Raw genomic sequence first — 10,059 nt, forward strand, 5'->3', positions numbered from 1 at the left:
GAACACGACTCGGCCAGTCGTGGATGGAGAACAGCACTGGGTCCAGTGTGCCTTTAACCGGTCAGAGCCTCCTGGAGGAAACAGCCGCACTGCCCTGCAGAGGCCCCAGAGAGCAGTGGGCAGCCCAGAGAGGGGGCTCTTTAATCCCCCACCGGCTTTGTGTTAAGATCAAGAGGTGGGGACATGCCCCTTGCCACCCCTGCCCTAATGGGTCTTCTTGTAGACTGAGGAGGGGGCCTTGCTTACTGGACAGTTAAGCGGAAGGGCAGGACAGGGACTCCCCACGCCTCCCTGGGACCCGACCTGCCCAAGCACCTTCTCTGCTGCTCCAGCCTCAGCTTTGCACGGTCAGCCTCTACCCTTGGGGAAGGACCGGGGACACTTGGGCCTGGAGGGTAAGTCTGTACCTTCTGAGGGGCATTATGAAAAAGACCCTGGAATCAAGATTGTTGGGAGAAATACCAATAACCTCAGGTACGCAGATGACACCACCCTTATGGCTGAAAGTGAAGAACTAAAGAGCCTCTTGAAGAAAGTGAAAGAGGAAAGTGAAAAACTTGGCTTAAAACTCAACATTCAGAAAACTAAGATCATGATACCTGGTCCCATCACTTCATGGCAAATAGATGTGGAAGCAATGGAAACTGTGACAGATTTTATTTTCTTGGGCTCCAAAATCACTGCAGATGGTGACTGCAGCCATGAAATGAAAAGACTCTTGCTCCTTGGAAGAAAAGCTATGACCAACCTAGACAGCATACTAAGAAGCAGAGACATTACTTTGCCTACAAAGGCCCATCGAGTCAAAGCTATGGGTTTTCCAGTAGTCACTTATGGATTTGAGAGTTGGACTATAAAGAAAGTTGACTGTTGAAGAACTGATGCTTTTAAACTGTGGTGTTGGAGAAGACTCTTGAGAGTCCCTTGGACTTCAAGGAGATCCAACCAGTCCATCCTAAAGGAAATCAGTCCTGAATATTCATTGAAGGGACTGATGCTGAAGCTGAAACTCCAATACTTTGGCCACTTGATGCGAAGAACTGACTCACTGAAAAAGATCCTCATCCTGGGAAAGATTGAAAGCAGGAGGAGAAGGGGACAACAGAGGATGAGATGGTTAGATGGCATCACCAACTGGATGAACAGGAATTTGAGTAAGCTCCGGGAGTTGGTGATGGACAGGGAAGCCTGGCATGCTGCAGTCCCTGGGGTCACAAAGAGTTGGACACAACTGAGTGACTGAACTGAACTGATGAAAAAGACTACTTCCCTCATATTCTCCAACAGCAGTTTGATCAGTAATGAACAGAACATAGGCCCCCAAAGTGAGTCGCTCAGTCATGTCTGACTCTTTGTGACCCCATGAACTGTAGCCCGCCAGGCTCCCCTGTCCATAGAATTCTCCAGGCAAGAATACTGGAGTGTGTTGCCATGCCCTCCTCCAGGGGATCTTCCCGACCCAGGGATTGAACCCAAGTCTCCTGAATTGCGGGCAGATTCTTTACCAGCTGAGCCACCAGGGAAGCCAAACCTCATCCTTATTTCTCGGCTGGCACAGAACTCCACAGGGAGAAGTGTTGTTTACTGGGCCTACTCAAACCCCATCAGAACAAGTCCAGAGTTCCTGGAGTCTGAGGGACCAGATGAGAACTTTATGGGCATTCTGTGATTCTCCTGACCCTGGGTGAAAACAAAACTCACTTACAAGGAAGATTGCCAGGTTCATTCCTGAATTTTCCACGGCAACATGCAGTGCCAGGAGCAGCCTCTATAAGGATTTCAGAGAAAGTGTAATTTAGTAATTCTATAACCAGCTATGTTTTTGTGCAAGGAATGGCCATAGGCTTTCAAAATGTGAAATTTTTGAAACTTTGAAATTTGAAGCTTTGCTGTGGTGTAATTGATACAGAATAAACCATCCAGTTCAATGAGTTGTAAAAAGAGAAATGCACACACCTTCGAAGCTGGCTCCCCAGGGGAGATCTGCAGCAGTTCAAGCTGCCTGGAAAGTTTCTTTTTGCTCCTTTGCAGTGAATCCCTCAACATTAAAAAAACTTAACATTCATAAAACTAAGATCATGGCATCTGGTCCCATCACTTCATGGCAAATAGATGGGGAAACAGTGGAAACAGTGAGAGACTTTATTTTCTTGGACTCCAGAATCACTGAAGATGATGACTGCAGCCATGAAATTAAAAGACGCTTGATCCTTGGAAGAAAAGCTATGATAAACCTAGACAGAGCATTAAAAATCAAAAACATCATTTTGCTGACAAAGGTCCATATAGTCAAAGCTGTGGTTTTTCCAGTAGTCATGTATGGATGTGAAAGTTGGACCATAAAGAAAGCTGAGCACTGAAGAATTGATGCTTTTGAACTGTGGTGTTAGAGAAGACCCTTGGACTGCAAGGAGATCCAACCAGTCAATCCTAAAGGAAATCAGTCTTGAATATTCATTGGAAGGACTGATGCTGAAGCTCCAATCATTTAGCCACCTGATGCGAAGAACTGACTCCTTAGAAAAGACCCTGATGCTGGGAAAGATTGAAGGCAGGAGGGGAAGGGGATGACAGAGGATGAGATGGTTGGATGGCATCACCGACTCGATGGACATGGGTTTGAGCAAGCTCCGGGAGATGGTGATGGACAGGGAGGCCTGAGGTGCTGCAGTCCACGGGTCCACAGAGTCTGCGACAGACTCACGAGGTCACAGACGCGACTGAGGGACGGAACTGTACTGAGTGAGTCCCTGATGCCCCATCTCAGACCACCAGCGACCAGGTTTCCATCAACAGATCAATGTTGCCCATGCTGTGTGTTCAGTTGCTCCATCATAGCCAACTCTTTGAGGCCCTTTTGAACTGTAGCCTGCCAGGCTCCTCTGTCCAATGGATTTTTCAGGCAAAAATCCAGGAGTGGGTTGCCATTTCCTTTTCCAGAGGATCTTCCCAACCCTGATATCAAAGCCGGGTCTCCTGCATTGCAGGCAGGTTCTTTACCCCTGAGCCCCTCTAGGACTTGGTGACAATGAAATCAGATGGCACATTCTCTCCGTGTCCGTTTTCACTCATTATCATGTCTGTGAGATATGACCCTCCTGCAGTGCCGCAGACAAGATTTTCAAATGCCTCAAAAACCGGAGCCTCTCGGAGACCCTAGCGGTGCTTCCTCCACTTTCTGAGTGCCCGAGGGCCGGGCAGGACCTGCCGTGTGCAGCGCTTTATATCCAGCACCTCAGGCGGGCCTCCAGCGCCTGCCACAGAAGCAAGTGAAGAAACAGAAGGAGATGCTGCTGTAAGTGGGTGAGGTCGACCCTGAGCCAGCTTAAATGTGGAGTAACTAAACAAAAAGGAACACAGGCAGGTCAACCGTGACGACGCAGACGTAATAATACAGCCAACAGGGATCGGGGACTTGGAGGGTGAAACAGTGATGGGCCGCTGCCTGGATAACCAAGTGAGGAGCTTGGCAGGTCCTCCCCTCACACATGCAGTCATCAGTTCAGTTCAGTCGCTCAGTCGTGTCTGACTCTGCAACCCTATGGACTGCAGCACGCCAGGCCTCCCTGTCCCTCACCAACCCCCAGAGCTCGCTCAGACTCACGTCCATTGAGTCGGTGATGCCATCCAGCCATTGCATCCTCTGTCATCCCCTTCTCCTCCTGCCTGCAATCTTTCCCAGCATTAGGGGCTTTTCCAGTGAGTCAGCTCTTCACATCAAGTGGCCAAAGTATCGGAGTTTCAGCTTCAGCATCCGTCCTTCCCATGAATGTTCAGGACTGATCTCCTTTAGGATGGACTGGCTGGATCTCCTTGCAGTCCAAGGCACTCTCAAGAGTTTGTGGCACTTTAGCCAGAAGCTCCTCCCATCCCTCCCCACCTGCCAGGCCCCAGAGGGCAGGAGGACCAAGGCAGAGGAGACTGGCTTTCTCTGGAGCTTAGTGTGGAAAGTTCCATGTTCAGATCACCGCCCCAAACAATAAACTCTGTGGCCACTGACAGAGAAGGCCAGAACCCCAGCCACCCTGAGGCCTCCGTAGTGGTTGGGGCAAGCAGTAGACCAACCAGACAGACAGACATTTCGGGTGGACATTGGGGATGAAAAACCAGAGAGGACCTTGAAAGATGCCACGTGTCCCCGCCGGCCTGGAAGACGGCACCGGTGCTCAGTGGAGAGCAGATGCGCTCCAGGGGCCACTCACGACCTGACGGCCGTGAGTCTCCTTTCTGAAGGGCTGCCTGGTTCTCCCAACACCATCACTGAAGGGTCTGTGTTTACCCGTGACCTGTGACCCGCCTCTGTCATAGATGAACTTTCCACCCGGCTCACCTGTCTCCCTGTCCATGTCCACTCCAGGACCAGCACCACAGGGCCCTGAACGGTTACAGAGACCTCGGGGTGTTGTCACGTCTGCTGAGAAGTGAAAAAGTGAAGGTGAAAGTTGCTCAGTTGTGTCCGACTCTGTGACCCCATGGACTATACAGTCCACGGCACTCTCCAGGCCAGAATACTGGAGTGGCCTTTCCCTTCCCCAGGGGATCTTCCCAACCCAGGGATCGAACTGGAGTGTGCTGCACTGCAGGTGGATCTTTACCAGCTGAGCCGCCAGGGAAGCCCAAGAATACTGGAGTGAGTAGTCTATGCCTTCTCCAGCAGATCTTCCTGACCCAGGAGTCGAACCGGTGTCTTCTGCATTGCAGGCAGATTCTTTACCAAATGAGCCACCAGGGAAGCCCATCTACTGGGTCCTCAGTTTCTCCATTTTCAGGGTGTTCCTGGTTCTTCCTACATAAGATCTGTGTCCCCTGGAGGAGGAAATGGCAACCCACTCCAGTGTTCTTGCCCGGAGAATCCCACGGACAGAGGAGCCTGGCGGGCTGCTGAGCCGGACACAAGTAAGCGACTAGGCACACAAGATCTATATCACCGACTATTTAAGTCCGTAAATGTGTCTTGGTATCTCAGTTGGGGTTGCACTGAATTTAAACATTAACTGGGAAGAAGTGACAATTTATATGTTAGGTCCAAGGTGGTGGGATGTCATTCCACTTCTTCACCCTGACTTGCGCCCCTTGCCAGAGTGTTTTTTATATTATTATGTTTATATTTAATTTCTATTGGAATATAATTTGTTTACAACATGGTGTTCCAGAGCGTATTAAAGTTCCCCATGTGGGTTTCAGCCTAGTGTTTCCAAAATAGTGGTCCACTGTCTCTCCCTCCTAGGCAGCTGATGCCAATTCTGTAAGTTCTGACATTAAAAAAACCTTACTGGAAGGTGTCAGGCAGGGTTTCAGACAAAAGAGAGAACTCAGATTCTTTCTCCAGATGGTCCTTACAGGGCTTCTTGGGTGACAGATGTGGAGGGCTGGTCACTGTCCAGCCAGGCCCACAGGGGGGAAGGTGACAGCTGTGGAGGGCCGGTCACTGTCCAGCCAGACCCACGGCGGGAAGGTCAAGGTTTCCTGTGTGCAGGGGCGGGGTGGTGACCAAATGTCCACATGTCACAGCCGCCATCAGGGGGGCAGTGATTACCAGACAGTGTCCACCGCCACTCACCGATCTAGAGAACTAGCTAGGTGTCACCAGTGGGGAGGTGGCGGGGGACAGGGGAAAAGGCAGCGTAGGGTTGCGGGTTAAGAGGGCGAACTCTTCGGTACAGTTATATACCTACCTAGTTATGTAGCTGTAGATGATACATACAAGGATGTATCGTACAACACAGGGAAAATAGCTTATATTGCATAATAGTCAGAAATGGAGTGTAGCCCTTAAAAATTGTGAATCATTGTTTTCTGTATATGCACTCAGTTGCGTCTGACTCTCTGCAACCCCACGGACTGTAGTAGCCCACCGGGCTCCTCTGTCCATGGAATTTTCCAGGCAAGAGCACTGGAATGGGTTTCCATTTCCTACTCCAGGGAATCTTCCTGACCCAGGGATCGAAGTGGTGTCTCTCTTACGTTGGCAGGCAGAGTCTTGATCGCTAGTACCACCTGGGAAGGCCATCGTTACATCATACACCTGTGATTTACATTATATGATCCATCACATATACTTTGATGATAATGAGAAAAGACAACATTCACTGCAACCGTTGCACCTGACTTCAGAGATATTAAATAGTGAGAGAAAAGGTGCCTAGAAATTTATAGAATACAGTGCATCCCGGCAAAGGCCCCGTGGATACATTGGCATGGCTCACAAATTAAAGAAGGAAACCCTGAGATCATCTCAACAGACACTAAGGACGCTTTTGAGAAAACCCAGCCTGGCTGCATTAGATTTAAACAATAACTAGCTGGACTTCCCTGGAGGCCCAGAGGACAAGACTCTGCCTGTCAAGGCGGGCACACGGATGCCCTCCCTGGTCCAGGAAGATGTCACATGCTTCAGGGCAACTAGCTCGTGTGCCACAGCTGCTGAAGCCCAAGCTCTAGAGCCCGAAAGCGGTGACAGGAGAAGCCACTGCAACGAGAGGCCCATGCACAGCAACGCCCCGCTCACGACAAGAGGAAGCCTGAGTGCAGCCACGCAGACGCAAAGTAAAACTAAAAAGACCATCAAAAGAAACAGTGACCTGCGCAGGAAGGCGTCACAGAAGACAGTCCCTCTGAGGCTGGGGCCTGCGCTCAGTGCTGGGGCCCCAACCACTGCTGCAAGAAAGAGACGTCAAAGGGAAAAATCACGCTACCTTCTCGCACGTGACATAGTTGGATACACAGAAAACCCCAAAGACCTAACGCTACGGGCTAAACTGTGTCCGCAGAGTCTCGTGTTTGAGTCCGAACTCCGAGACTTCAGAACGCAGCTGTGTTTGGAGCTGGGCCCTTTAGAAAGTGGTTGAGTGGGCATGCGGTCACTAGGGTGGGTCTAGTCCAGGGTGACCGGTGTCCTTATACGAAGAGGAGGTCAGGACACAGAAGATGACCCTGTGAGGACGCGGGGAGGAGACGGCCGTCTGCACACCCAGGAGAGAGGCCTCAGGAGGACCAGCCCTGCCCTCACCTGGGTCTGGGGTTCCAGCCTCCAGGACTGGAGATGATGTCTGTTATTTAAGCTGCCCGGTGTGAGGGATGTTGTTACGGTGGCCCTAGCAAACTGATACAGTCTTGATTGACTGAGGCAAAATCTGCACACAGGTATGCAGTGTCTATTCGGGGTGGCGAGAAAGCTCTGGAGACGGATGGCGGTGACGGCAGGACAACACAGATGTGCTCAGTGACCCTGAGCTGCGCCCTTGAAAACAGTTACAGGGGTGACTTTTATGGCATATATATTTTACCACAGTACAAAACATCAGCACACAGAAATCAGTTATTTAGGTGCCTGCGACGGTTGACAATAGAATTTGGAAAGTGATATTTATAATAAGCATCGAAAAATATCAGGTAACTATGAATCTAACAGAAGATGTATAAGACCGCTATGGTGAGAATCAGGACATTTCGAGGGAATTTAAAGATTATCACTAAAAATGCAGACAGACGCCATGTTTATGGGCCTTGAGACTCGATGCCGTCACGGTGTCAGTTCTCCCCAGACTTGCTATCAATGTTTTACACCAGATTTTAACGAGATGCTGCTAAGGTCTAAGAGACAGGACAGTTGCTTAGGTTTGCAGTTTCATGAAGTGAAGGAGGAGCCCCTGATTCGCTGAGAAGTTCCATCTTTGAGCTCTTCACGTCGGACGGAGCTGCGCTGATGGGCGTGGTATGGACGGACCTGCTCCGATGCGCTGAAGCCCCCGAAGGCCAAGATAAGGCCTCCTTCCCACGGGGACCAGCTACGCTCGATGCCTCGCTGGGTTGCTTGTTGGGGGCCAGAGTGATGTACTCCGCCCATGGCAAAGGTCATGAGGAAGGAGGCTCGACATACGCAAAGGCGGGATCGAGCCTCAGGAGTCCCCCTGGAAATCCTCGGGCATCTACCCCCATAACCAGAGCCTGCCTACTTTACTACTTTGTGCTCTCACCTACACCTCTGACTTTACGGGGGGCTGTCCCCCACCACCTCTTTTGGAAAAGGAGTTAACTTAGAGCTCCAGTTAATAATAATTCCTGGGCGTGACAAGACTGTTTTAACCTACAAACTCCTCTGAAGGTTCTCTAGCCTGCCTGACAGGCTTGTCCGGCCACATGTGATTGCTCACAGCCTCCCAACCGTGAGAGGCACGAGATGCTTTAAACCTTCTAAAAACAGGTTCCTTAGAAAAGTTAGAAAACCATTAGTATAAGTATAGTGGGCTGATTAGAAATTGTATTGGTGAAGGGTTTTTCATTTGTTGAGCCAATGTTTGTTGCTAAGTCTCCACATCCCCTGCCCTTACACACATTAATGAATATATAGAAGAAATAAGTATTAACCCTTGATATAAATCACATTATACCTTAGGCTAAGTAAATTCTTTCCTTAATTAAAACCCACTACACCCTCACCCTATAGGAATGTAACTTTATTTGGGTGGCGTCTGTTTTAAGAATAATCACTCCTGGAGAAATAAGTGTCCTGGTTGACTGACCGCTGTCACAAGGAGAGGGTCATAAATTGTCAGCAGGCCCCCTGGCCAGAAGATGATGTAACACCCCTAAGACCTCTGTATACATTTGTATGAAGCACCTGACTTTGATAAAGGTCAGGACTGCTGACCCCGCGTGACTTTTGCATAACATCTCAGTGTATTAAAGTAGACCATGGAAAATAAAGAATTGGGATCAGTTTCTCGAAATACTGGTCTCCCCATGTCTCTCTCTCACTCTGGCTGAGTCTCCATCTGGAGCGCGGAACCCACCATGCTTACTAACTATGCCTGGGCTTCTAAGATCCGACCGGGGAGGCCTCAGTGTCTCCTCTCCTTCGGGAGAACGGAAGGACAGCTGCGGCCTACGTAAGTGGTGCAAACTTCTTGTCTTGAAGTTTTATCGGTCTCTCGCGTAAACCAAGCTACTCAGCCTCTTTTCTCCACTGAATTTTCCTACTGAGCTATCCTTATTCTATTACTCTTTATATCTTTAATTAATATCTAATTGAAGCTATTGTATCCTGACCCTCGCCGACGCCGTCCCTGCTTCGAATACCCTGGATCAGCCGGGGCTGGACCCCGGCAGTTGCTTGCTGGTGCTTTATGTAGGCAAGTTCGGAACACGACCTGCTTTCACGCAGACATGCCTGAGAAGTTCCAGGTGGCCGGGCGCTTACCTCCGGGAGGGAGGGCCTGGCGCCCCCGGCGCCGTCTGCCTTGCGCGTGGCGCTGTGTGCGGCTCCGGACGCTGAAGCGGGTAGCGGCGGGCCCGCCACCTCAGTCTCCTGTGACGCCGCCTGGGGTTCTCCTCCATGTCCTTTCCTTTGTGTGTGTCTGTGTGCACTCCCGGTGTGCATGTATGTGCGTGATTGTGAGCGAGCCAACGCGGGCGGGCAGGCGCGGGTGGGCAACTGCCGGCCAAGGGCCGGGCCCCCGTCCGTCTTTCGGCCATGCCTCCACGAGGAGGGGCTGCTCGCAGCTCGCCCGGCTCTGTGGGTCTCCTCACCGCCTCACGTCCCCCTGGCCACGGTCTGGTCTCCTTACAGTCAGTGCCCCGAGGACTGGGGTCCCCATCGGTCTGTCTGTCCCCAGCTCAGGGCACATGCCCCCAAATACCTGGAGATAAATGAGCGAGTCCGTCTCATACCCTAGTTCCTCAGTCGCACTTCAGGTTCCTGGGCAGAGACTTGTGCGTGAGGTTCTCTGTTAACTTTGTGTGTCCCTTTGGTTTCTGTCCTTATTTTACTTATCTTTGTCTTTGTTGCTGCTCGGTTGCTAAGCTGTGTCTGACTCTTTGTGATCGCATGGACGGCAGCACACCAGGCTTCCCTGTCCATCAGCAGTCCCTGGAGCTTGCTCAAACTCATGTCCATTGAGCTGGTGATGCCATCCAACCATCTCATCCTCTGTCACTCCCTTCTCCTCCTGCCTTCAACCTTTCCAAGCATCAGGGTCTTTTCCAATGAGTTGCCTCTTCGCATCAGGTGGCCAAAGTATTGGAGCTTCAGCTTCAGCATCAGTCCTTCCAATGAATATT

The 10,059-nt window shown here is 50.7% G+C and overlaps 1 long non-coding RNA gene across 1 annotated transcript; it reads right to left on the bottom strand.

The window, feature by feature from the left end:
- Positions 1–353: 353 nt before the first annotated feature.
- Positions 354–3,801, bottom strand: LOC139180647 (uncharacterized). Its single transcript, XR_011564893.1, has 3 exons — positions 1,957–3,801; positions 1,706–1,768; positions 354–1,066 (listed from the first exon to the last, which is right to left on the bottom strand). It is a non-coding gene; the product is annotated as an uncharacterized lncRNA (long non-coding RNA).
- Positions 3,802–10,059: the final 6,258 nt, after the last annotated feature.

Source organism: Bos indicus, chromosome 29, assembly GCF_029378745.1.
Source record: "Bos indicus isolate NIAB-ARS_2022 breed Sahiwal x Tharparkar chromosome 29, NIAB-ARS_B.indTharparkar_mat_pri_1.0, whole genome shotgun sequence".
In the NCBI taxonomy this organism is placed as follows: Eukaryota; Metazoa; Chordata; class Mammalia; order Artiodactyla; family Bovidae; genus Bos; species Bos indicus.